Genomic DNA, 12,001 nt, shown 5'->3' with positions numbered 1-12,001 from the left:
CTTTGAAGCATTTGAAGCACATTGCTGTAGAAAGAAAATATCACGGTGCATAAAATGTTAACAGCATTACATATATTTGTCATATATGGGTCAAAGACACCCATTAAACATAAAGACAATACTGCTTTAAATTGTAGTTGTTTTTCAAAAAATTTAAAAGTTTTCTGTTTCATGTAATTGTACTTTTGTTTTTTGTTTTTCTGAGCAAAAAATAAATATCATACATTTTTCCCTGATTTACAGAAGACGAATGTCATTCAGTGTAACAATCTTGTCAGGCATATTTACAACAAAAATCAATTTATGACATATTAAAAGACTAATTACGTTCACCCCAAATACTAATTGGTTGTTATTTTACATTTTTTAAATTTGCCACTATCCTAGGTTTTGACCATTTGTTAGTAGGTAAAGATAAATATAAATGTTTAATAAAAATGAAAAAAGCACATAAATTACTAAAACGGAAATAAAATTAACGGAATATAAATAGAAATATTTAATAAAAATTTATAGAAATATCAAAAGCACATAACAAAATCACTAAAAAGAAATTTTGCTTTCTATAGACATAAAATCACTTTTGTACATTTCTTTTGATGCGGACATCTTAACGTCTTTGACCCATGTGCATAAAACATATAAAATGTTTGTTGAAGTACTAAAATTACTAAAACTGAAATAAATTAAATAATTATAGAAATATTTCATAAAAATAAATGTATAGTACACAATGAAATTACTAAAAATTTAATTTAAATTAAACCTGAAAATATAAAAATAAAATCTAATTCAAAATAGGAATTAAAAACTATAATAGTACATGAATAATACTAAAATTAAGTAGAATCACTAAAATTAATAACTGGAAATAAATAAAAAGTAAAACCTAAACTAAAACTAGAAGTGAAATAAATTAAATCTAAATAGTAAAATAAAAAGTACTAAAATGACTAAAACTTAAATAAAATAAATTAAAAGATAAATTGAAATATTTAATAAAAATTAATAAAAATGGCAAAAGTGCATAGATTACTAAAACTGATATAAATTTGCAATTTAGCTTTTGTTTTTCTGAGCAAAAAAAAAAAAAAATCATACATTTTTCCCTGATTTACAGAAGAGACCCACTAAAATGTCATTCAGTGTAACATTCTTGTCAGGCATATTTACAACAAAAATCAATTTATGACATATTAAAAGACTAATTACGTTCACCCCAAATACTAATTGGTTGTTATTTTACATTTTTTAAATTTGCCACTATCCTAGGTTTTGACCATTTGTTAGTAGGAGTTTTTACTCATTTAAAACACAATCAAATTTAATATGCTCCCTTATTCTTTTATATATTTTAATATGTACAAGTCAGAATAAGCATGTTGTTTGAATTTTTACATAAATATTGTGTTACACTGAATGACAATGTAACATTATTTCAACCAAATTTTGACATTTTATTGTCCAAAAACTTATTTGAAACCTTAAAAGTAGACACTTTACTTGCATTTAATGTGCTTTCTATGGACATAAAATCACTTTTGTACATTTCTTTTGATGCGGACATCTTAACGTCTTTGACCCATGTGCATAAAACATATAAAATGTTTGTTGAAGTACTAAAATTACTAAAACTGAAATAAATTAAATAATTATAGAAATATTTCATAAAAATAAATGTATAGTACACAATGAAATTACTAAAAATTTAATTTAAATTAAACCTGAAAATATAAAAATAAAATCTAATTCAAAATAGGAATTAAAAACTATAATAGTACATGAATAATACTAAAATTAAGTAGAATCACTAAAATTAATAACTGGAAATAAATAAAAAGTAAAACCTAAACTAAAACTAGAAGTGAAATAAATTAAATCTAAATAGTAAAATAAAAAGTACTAAAATGACTAAAACTTAAATAAAATAAATTAAAAGATAAATTGAAATATTTAATAAAAATTAATAAAAATGGAAAAAGTACATAAATTACTAAAACTGATATAAATTAAAGATATAAATAAAAATATTTAATAAAAATGAAAAAGTACATAAATTACTAAAACTGATATAAATTAAAGATATAAATAAAAATATTTAATAAAAATGAAAAAGTACATAAATTACTAAAACTGATATAAATTAAAGATATAAATAAAAATATTTAATAAAAATGAAAAAGCACATAAAATACTAAAACTGAAATAAAATAAAGAATTATAGAAATATTTCATAAAATGAATAAAAAGTACACAACAAAATGAATAAAAATTAAATTAAAATGAAACATGAAAATATAAACAAATAACATCTAATTCAAAATATGAATAAAAACATTAATAGTATATGAATAATTCTAAAATTTAAGTAGAATCACTAAAATTAATAACTGGAAATAAATAAAAAGTAAACCTTAACTAAAACTAGAAGTGAAATAAATTAAATCTAAATAGTAAAATAAAAAGTACTAAAATGACTAAAACTGAAATAAAATAAATTAAAAGATAAATTGAAATATTTAATAAAAATGAATAAAAATGGCAAAAGTACATAAATTACTAAAACTGATATAAATTAAAGATAAATATAAATGTTTAATAAAAATGAAAAAAGCACATAAATTACTAAAACGGAAATAAAATTAACTGAATATAAATAGAAATATTTAATAAAAATTTATAGAAATATCAAAAGCACATAAAATCACTAAAAAGAAATTGAAAATAAAAAAATAAAAGCTAATTTAAAATTGAGTAATAAATGCTATTCATAAACAGGGCTGAATATGTAAAAACCCTTATGAATATATTAATATTTTATGCATTTTAAAAAGGTAAGAGATCAGGGCTGATTAAAAAAGAACAAAGATCATAGTAGCATAACGATGATTATTATGTGTGGGAGGTTCGATGTACAGATGATATAATGAAAGTGTGTGTGATTTTTCTGTGGAGGTTGTGACTCTATTAGTGCGTTCTCTGATCTTCATCATCATCATCTCTCCAGCACATTAATAGTATCACATTAATATCTGCTCCTGCTTATGTAAGGAGTGTTTCTAATGACCGAATGATTCGCGTTTCACACTCGATTCAGTGATGCGCGTGTGCGTGCGTGTGTGCGCGTGTGAAATTAAGTTTTAATGTAGGAAATTTACAAAATATCTTCATGGAACATGATCTTTACTTAATATCCTAATGATTTTTGGCATAAAAGAAAAATGTATAATTTTGACCCATACACTGTATTGTTGGCTATTGCTACAAATATACCCCAGCGACTTAAGACTGCTTTTGTATGATGTAGGGGTGTGCGATATACCGTATATCGTCTACGATAATATCGTAGTTGTTCTTTAAATGATATGCGATTTGACATTATCGAGTATATCACAAAAACCAAACAGAAACACCCAGAGAGTGCACACTGCGTGATTTAGTCTATTAAAATACATTTAGAATTCCCCCAAAATTCAAGATAAGGGGCAAAAACCCCTTTTATATTGATGCCATCTGACAACAAAAATAGTTTCAAATAAAGCCACAGCAGAACTGTTTTGCGTCTCTGAGCAGCACGACGGTGTTTCGTTACTGAATCAATCCGCCGGTTGAGTGAATGATTCAATGACTCACTTGTGCAGTGATTTGCCGCCACCTACTGGCGATTTTAGGTTCATATTTAAAGTTTATGTTCCCTTTTTTCCCCAGAAAAGTAATAATCGGTAATTTCTCTTACTGCTGCAAACGAACCACCGCACAGAATATGAAGAATATTAGAACCTGCCAAAATATCAGCACAATAACACGCTCAGCGAAATATCGTCTAATTATCGTCATCGACAAAATTCCAGAAAATATGGAGATATTATTTTTTGTCGTTATCGCACAGCCCTAGTCTGGTGTGATGGTGTTCAGTGAGCCGATAGATTTCATTGCAGACGCAGGTGCTGCGCTCATCAAACGCTGGACCTTAAACCCTCCTCATGTTATTTACAAGAGCAAACGGCTGCATTCTCCTGTGCTTTAACAAAAGCTTCTCATCTGGAAGGACAAGCATGAAATGACTTTATATTTGCGCTCAGATTTCATGTAAACCTCTTGTATTGGCTCTTTAAATTCAGACAGGAACACTAATTCACATTCAATGTAAACATACTCGAAACATGTGTCCTCTCCGGTCAGTTTATTAAAACTAAATGGCAGACGTGACTCAGAAGTGACTTTAAGAATAATCATGAGCTCATTAACATGTCACCGCCCACATTTACTATAATGTAATATAATATATTAAAATTTCAGGTAGACCTTTAAAATGAGGTTCTATTAGTTAATGTTTAACTAAAATGTAATGCCATATAGTAAAATATCAGCTAACACGTTAAAATAAGGTCCTATTGCATTACTGTACATTATTAGTTAATGCATTAAATAATATAATATAATTTTGGGTGACACTTTAAGGTTCTATTAGTTAAAGTTACTTAATGCATTAACTATCAATATAATAAAATATATCATAATGCATTAACTAATAATGTGCAATGCATTTGTTACAATATTTATTCATCTTTGTCCGTTAAATAATGTTAACAGATAAAATTGTGATTTTGATCACGTTTAACGATCATGCTTTAGAAGTATTTTTCATTGTTAACTAATGTAGATGCTTTTTTCTAATTTCTGATTATTTGACCCAGACATGTTCTTTAGTTTCTTGAGATTCATTCATAAATGTGTTCCATAACGTCTCTGTTGTGTTGCACATGGTGAATCTGTAAATGTAAACAAACAGCGGTTGTGTGTAAAAAAAATGCATCTAGCTCAGTATAACAGCAGTTCTGTTTGTGAGAGTCTGTGTGAGCTGTGCATACAGGTTTGATTGAGTGTTCATGTGTTGTTGTAGGACACCCGAATCCAGAGCACTTCGTCTGGGAAGATTACATGGAGGACACGGGCGCGTCTGCGGCTCCCACTCAAGCCTTCAGTGTGGTGAGACGTGTTTCATACGTGATCATTGATGAGTGCGGCTTTGATCTGAGCGCTGTGTGTTCCTGCAGAGATCTCCACACGGCTTCCAGACGCACATGAAGCTGGAGGCGGTGGACAGACGAAACCCCATGCTGATCCGCGTGGCCACCGTCACCGACACCGAAGACCACAGAGTCAAAGTGAGTCACAGTCATGTGGTTTACAGTAGCAGATCATCTGCAGATTCGTTAAAGATGGTGTGATCGGAAGCATTAAGACTGTAAGAGCAAACAGACTGATGATTCATAAGTCACCTGTCTCTCAAAATCATCATTGGCTGATTTCTAGTCTTTATATCAGTCACATGAACTCATGACGTTTTTGAGTTTTGACTAGATATCCATGATTTACACCTACTGCTCAAAAGTTTGGAAAAATGCATTTATTTAATACAGTAAAAATTTGACGGGTCACTCGCTCGAACCGCCGCCGCTCAGTGAGTCACTGCTTACTCTCACAATCACACGACAGACGCTTGAGCTGGAATCAGGGTTCGGGTTGGTTCAACTAATGTTCTCACTCATTCTAGAGTAAATACAGCAGTCGATGTCTTGGCAAGTAAGGCTTTTAATTCAAAGGGTAGGACGTCCGTCAGCACAGCTGCTGTATTAGTGTGTGTTTCTGCTGATAGTTTAGTGCTGGATTACTAAAGCTCAGAGATGAAGCTCATTTGAATTCTGGCAGTTTAATGCCTACAAAAACGGCTGGTAAGGGACTACAACAAGCTTCTTCCCAGGTCCGTTATGTCATGAACCCGGATAAACCCCGCCCCCGGGAACACGCAGCAAAGGGGGCGAGGGTCAGGTGCATTTTGACGGCTGGCATGAGAAGTTTGATTTCTGGGTGGATTCAGACCTGCCGGATCTTCATCCCATGGGCTGGTGCTCCAGGACGGGTCACTCGCTCGAACCGCCGCCGCTCAGTGAGTCACTGCTTACTCTCACAATCACACGACAGACGCTTGAGCTGGAATCAGGGTTCGGGTTGGTTCAACTAATGTTCTCACTCATTCTAGAGTAAATATAGCAGTCGATGTCTTGGCAAGTAAGGCTTTTAATCAAAGGGAAGGACGTCCGTCATCACAGCTGCTGTATTAGTGTGTGTTTCTGCTGATAGTTTAGTGCTGGATTACTAAAGCTCAGAGATGAAGCTCATTTGAACAGTTAACATAATGATTGTTTAACGCTCTTGTGTCTGATGGGTCCAGCAGATATTCATCATTACATCAGGGTTGAACAGGGTTGTTATAGTTAACTATAACCAATATATAGACATATAGAAAAAATAAAAATAAACAAAAATGACCATAAAAATTACTAAAACTAGTTCAAAATATTAATTAAAAAAACATTATAGGATCTCAATGTTACTAAAATAACACTGATTATGAAATAGAAGCATGTGAAGTAAGATTTTATGCAGAATAATAAATGCAGATCGGAGAGCTTTTACTGCAGTTGCATCCACTTGTGTGTGTGTGTCTGTTCCCATTATGCCACATTCATAGATCACATGATTAATTACTGGCCTGACCTGAGAGATGTGAAGTTTTACTGTGTTTAGTATGATGTATGAAATGTTATTATCATCCGTGTGTGTGTGTGTGTGTGTGTGTGTGTGAGGAGCTGAAATAGCTGCTGCTCTCTAGAGGACGAGTAATGCTGTACAAACATCTTTCTACTGCAGGCTGATGTTCTGCACTCATTCAGCATGTGTGTTGTGTTTTTCTGAAGCTTCCTCAGGGCTGTCAGACTTGAAGAGCTCCGTGACGCAGGGCGTGTGTCCAACCCCGGGCTGCAGGGGTATCGGCCACATCAAAGGAGCAAAATATATCGGCCACCACAGGTGAGACGCTCACACACACCCCGAATCGCTGGTGAGACGCTCACACACACCCCGAATCGCTGGTGAGACGCTCACACACACCCCGAATCGCTGGTGAGACGCTCACACACACCCCGAATCGCTGGTGAGACGCTCACACACACCCCGAATCGCTGGTGAGACGCTCACACACACCCCGAATCGCTGGTGAGACGCTCACACACACCCCGAATCGCTGGTGAGACGCTCACACACACCCCGAATCGCTGGTGAGACGCTCACACACACCCCGAATCGCTGGTGAGACGCTCACACACACCCCGAATCGCTGGTGAGACGCTCACACACACCCGAATCGCTGGTGAGACGCTCACACACACCCGAATCGCAGGTGAGACGCTCATATATAGATTTATAGTATGCTTACACACACACACACAAACACACACACACACACACACACAAACACATACACACACACACTCACAAGCTCTGTGCAGAGTATGGCTGTTGATTTAATGCATTAATTTGGTGTGGTTAATAATTAAATAATAATGTGATTAACACATTTAATGCACCGTCCAGAGCTGTCCGTCATCTCACACTGATGCTGATGATCATGAAGCAGGACGACTGACTGCGTGATGAAGTCTATTAGAACGCAGTGATATGAGCCGAAAATTCAAGATATGAGCACAACAATCACCCTCTTATATTTATATAGTCTAATATAGTTTTGCAATATCACACCAGCAAGAGTGCTGTTTCTCCCCAATATCTGCTCCACTGATTCATACAACAGTTCAATAAACAAGAAGTTCATATTGTTACATTTTAGAGACTGTTATATTGTCTGTTTTTGCTCAATTTCACAAGTGAAAATAGTTCCTATCAGAAGCAGTGATTCATTACTGAATGAAATGAGTCGGTGAATTAGTGATTTCACACTTGCTTTGTTTCTGAATGAATCTGCCATTTGACAAATCGGTTGAATAATTGATTCAATGACTCACCCACTACTGTCAGTTTAGTTTGGTATCATTTAATATATTTTTTAATCATTTCATATTTCAATATTCAATTTCTTTTTTAAAACCAATTTATTTATGTAATTCTATTTGTGGTATAAATGCATTCATGTCATGTCTGAACAGAGTAAATATTCCTAAATGCCACTTTAGATTCAGCTTCTGAAAACAATCTTATGGCCAAATTGTAGCCTTAAACGTTTATGCGTATTAAATTATATGCTGAATGCTGAAGTGTTTCTTTCAAAAGGTACTTTTTGTAATGTCTATTCAATGCTTTTCTTATTTAACACAATAATGACTGATGATCAAATCATCTTTTGGGGGTCGTTTTTTTTGTTGCCAGAATTGATGTGTGATTAATATGTGATTTATGTAGATTAAAAATGTGAATCGCTTGGCGGCTGTAGTTCAGAATTCGAGAGTTTACTGCAGTTGTGTTTCTCTCTGCAGCATCTGCTCACAAACGAGCACTAAACGAGTTCGGAATCGACCGTGACCCCAGCGACCCGCGCAATATGAGCAACAAATGCAGTTATTTTTGTGCTGAGACTCTGTTCACTCCTTCATGACCCACCCGGCGCCGAAGCGTCTGAATGCAATCATTCCTGTATTCCTGTAGCTCACCTTTCCCTGCCGTATAATCACCGGAAAATCAATTGTGCACGCATTTTGCCCATCCTTTAGTGAAAGGATACGGCTTTTTTTAGAAAGCCACTTCTGATTACACAGAGCAAGACAGAAGAAGAAAGGAAGCTTCAGCAAAATCCTCTCTGCTTAGAAACCGACTGGACTGGCTTTCATTAAAACCTCATTTACATCGATTTGCATACAAAAACTAGCTATTTAAGCAGAAGCGTAGCGTCACGTTGTGATCCAGTGGACAGGTGAACAATACCAGAGCCTTTCCGTGTTCGTGGACTTTAATGAACGTCCTCCAGACTGAAATGAGTTTGACGCTCAGTATCTGTTTATATGAGACGCCTGAAACCTTTATTACTGTAAACAAGAGCTACGGCAGCTGAAGCATATTGAAATAGATGCATAATTTAATATTCGTCGTAATCAAAGCGACTTCATAATCTTCTACCGCCTCGTCTGAAGAGCTTCATCGGTTATGCTTTATTAGAAATTAACTCATTATAAGTTGTAGTGTTTGACGAGAAATTTTAACATATTTCAGTATTCAGTTTCTTTTTCAAAACCTGTTAATCTCATAGCATTGTTTATGCAATTATAATTGCAGTGTAATATAATAATAATAATGTGAATGTGGCGAACTCCAGTTGGCGAACGAATCATTCAGACTCGTTTGAATCTAATGATTCATTAAAACAATCTGACTCAGAAGAACTGTTTGATTTAAGAAGGTCTTTAAATTTCAGTCTATTTCGCACACAAACACATATTTGTAATATAGTGCACAAATCATATGTACTACTGTTATTTTATGCAGCATTCGTTGTTATTTGAATCTTGACAGCTTTGCATTGAAAAGAGCGTCCAGCACATTTTACATTCATGCATTTGGCTAAAGGTAACACTAATTCAAGGTATATGTGTTTCTGTCAGTCAGACCGATGAGCTTTGCACTGTGCGGTTTAATCTGGAGTTCAGGATTCTCTGCACACATGCTGTATTTGTGTGAATGTGTGGAGCTGCAGGGCAGTAATGGTCTCTTATACAGAACTACATGTGTTAAATCGTTATCTCAGACTCATTTAACCACCGAGACGGCCGTAGACCTCTGAAATGTGTTGAATTAAATGCATGCATCAGCTGAAATGGAACTGTAAGACAGTAATGCAGTGTGATTGCATGTGCTTTCGTTGGATGCTGCTTGTGTATGCACACACTGAAGGCTTCGGATCTGTTTGCATGCACAGGTCTGAATAAACTCCGTTTGGTTGCAGTGTTGATATCAGGAAAAGCAACCGCTCATCTCGGCGCACCAGTGTGTAATTGCCATTTTTGCCTCTTTGCAACAGGAATCTGAAATCTGTCTTACATAAGCATATTCGCCTCGAGCATATTCCTCCTCCAATAATAACTACTGTACATGTATTTGGATGAGGATTAAACTTTTAATTTGATCAAATCTTCGGTTGGATTAAGCTCAGATGATTTATTCCTGCTGTTGATTGCAGCAGAGTTATTGTAGTGAACTAAAAGTAAAACTGAAACTAAAATTAAAACCAATGAAAAAAATTTTCATTACTTGAAATAAAATAAACAAGGCAACATTTCGCATTTTAATTTAGTTTACTAAAATATCTCAAACTAAAACTTAAATAAAAATAAATTAAAGCTAAATAGCAAAAAGAAAATATGAATAAACACTATAATACAATACAAATAATACTAAAATAACACTGTGGATCACCCATGACTATATTAATTGCAACTAAAAAGGGGCCTGAGATAGACTTGAAGTTGAAGTAAAAGTTACAAAAATTATTAAATGTTTGCTAAAATTAAACTTAAAAAAGAAAGCTACATAAAAATATATCATTATTATAAAAATAAGAATATACAATGTAAAATGAAAACTGAAACTATTAAAGAGTATTAACAAATATTAATTGCAAGTATAAAAATGGAGCGTAGCGTTAGTTCTGGCAGGTCATGTTAGTCAAGCTCGCATCAGCTGACACTCAGCTGATCCACGTCTACCCATAGGAATATGACGCCAATCATAATTCCCTTTATAAGGTCCTTTCAGTCATTATTCAGCAGCTATCGCTTTGCTCAGGAGCTAATCACCCACCTCCATCCCCAACTCCTCCTCTCGTCCAGTCAGGACTTGGCATTGGATATTTCTTCTTGAGTCAGACCACTGAATTATGTTGATATATAAAATAATCACTTAGAACATTGATGATATCTGCTACATTAATCATTAATGTTGGTTCTGTTCAGTTTACCCTAGGGGGGTTATTTATGCTCTCCCTGCTCCTATCCATGCTAGGCTGCATGGATGGGCAGGGAGTGTTGCCCAGAACAGAACCATACCCCCAACCTAAAATGTATGCTAATTGTAAGTTATCTTTGACGATAGTGGTCCTGACAGAAATTACATTTTACTTCAATATTTAATGCATGTTTGAATAAATCCATCATGAAAAGAAGTGACAATGTCCACTGTTTAAATCAGGGCTCCTCAACTCTCGAGGTCCAGAGTTGAGAACCGCAGGTTTAAATGTTTTTATTTCAACAACAAACCAGAGTACAAACAGAATTATATCATTGAAATATAATATTATAATTTATTATTATATAAACTGCCTTATGTGCAATTTGAATGTTTAATAACAAATCACTTTAATATTATTGTAATGTACCAAACTGGCAGGGTTTACTGTGTAGTTTGCAGCATAATAATAATAATAATAATTCATTACATTTATATAGCGTTTTACATTGTGAGGGGGATCTCCTCATCCACCACCAGTGTGCAGCATCCACCTTGCATGTTTTGACTGTCTATATATTCAAATAAACCAAAATCAAATCAAATTGAATTGAGATTGAAATTGAATAAAATCGCAAGCTTGTGAATCAATATTAAAATACGTGAAATTTGTCTCAATACCCAGCCCTACTAGCTCTGGCCCAGAAGCGCCCACTTAAGATAGGAAGAGACTGTCTGCTCATCTGAAAAACACTGTCTGATGGTTTGCAAATATCCAATCAGCCATGATGTGGTGGATCCTCAAAACACAAAGCATTAGGGCTGTCAAAAAAAAATTCAAAACGTTGCATTCGAATTTTAGGTGTGTGTTAAGGAGGCAGCCTTATCAGCGGCGCACGAGATGCGATGACGATGTAAGTGTCATTGCATTATAATGTTTTTCTTAGCCTATCCAGTTGAAGCCACTAGATGCAGCACTGCTGCGTTGTTCATTAAATATATTGCGGAAAAAGAGATCATCAATGCGGAGAAGATCTTGTTTACATCAAAACTGAAACCAAGCCGTTCACACAGAACACATATTTCACGCATTTTCTAGACGGACATCTATTAAGGCTGATTTATACTTCTGCGTCGGACCTACGCCGTAGCTTACGCATAGACGCACACCCATACGCCGTAGCTTACGCATAGACGCACACCCATACGC

General features: G+C 34.4%; 1 pseudogene; it reads left to right on the top strand.

The window, feature by feature from the left end:
• Nucleotides 1–12,001, top strand: part of LOC107729940 (lethal(3)malignant brain tumor-like protein 4) — a 58,021-nt pseudogene that overhangs the window by 17,576 nt on the left and 28,444 nt on the right.

The sequence above is a fragment of the Sinocyclocheilus rhinocerous genome, unplaced genomic scaffold (genome assembly GCF_001515625.1).
Source record: "Sinocyclocheilus rhinocerous isolate Xijiao unplaced genomic scaffold, SAMN03320098_v1.1 scaffold2835, whole genome shotgun sequence".
In the NCBI taxonomy this organism is placed as follows: domain Eukaryota; kingdom Metazoa; phylum Chordata; class Actinopteri; order Cypriniformes; family Cyprinidae; genus Sinocyclocheilus; species Sinocyclocheilus rhinocerous.
This window is presented reverse-complemented; position numbering and strand designations above follow the sequence as displayed.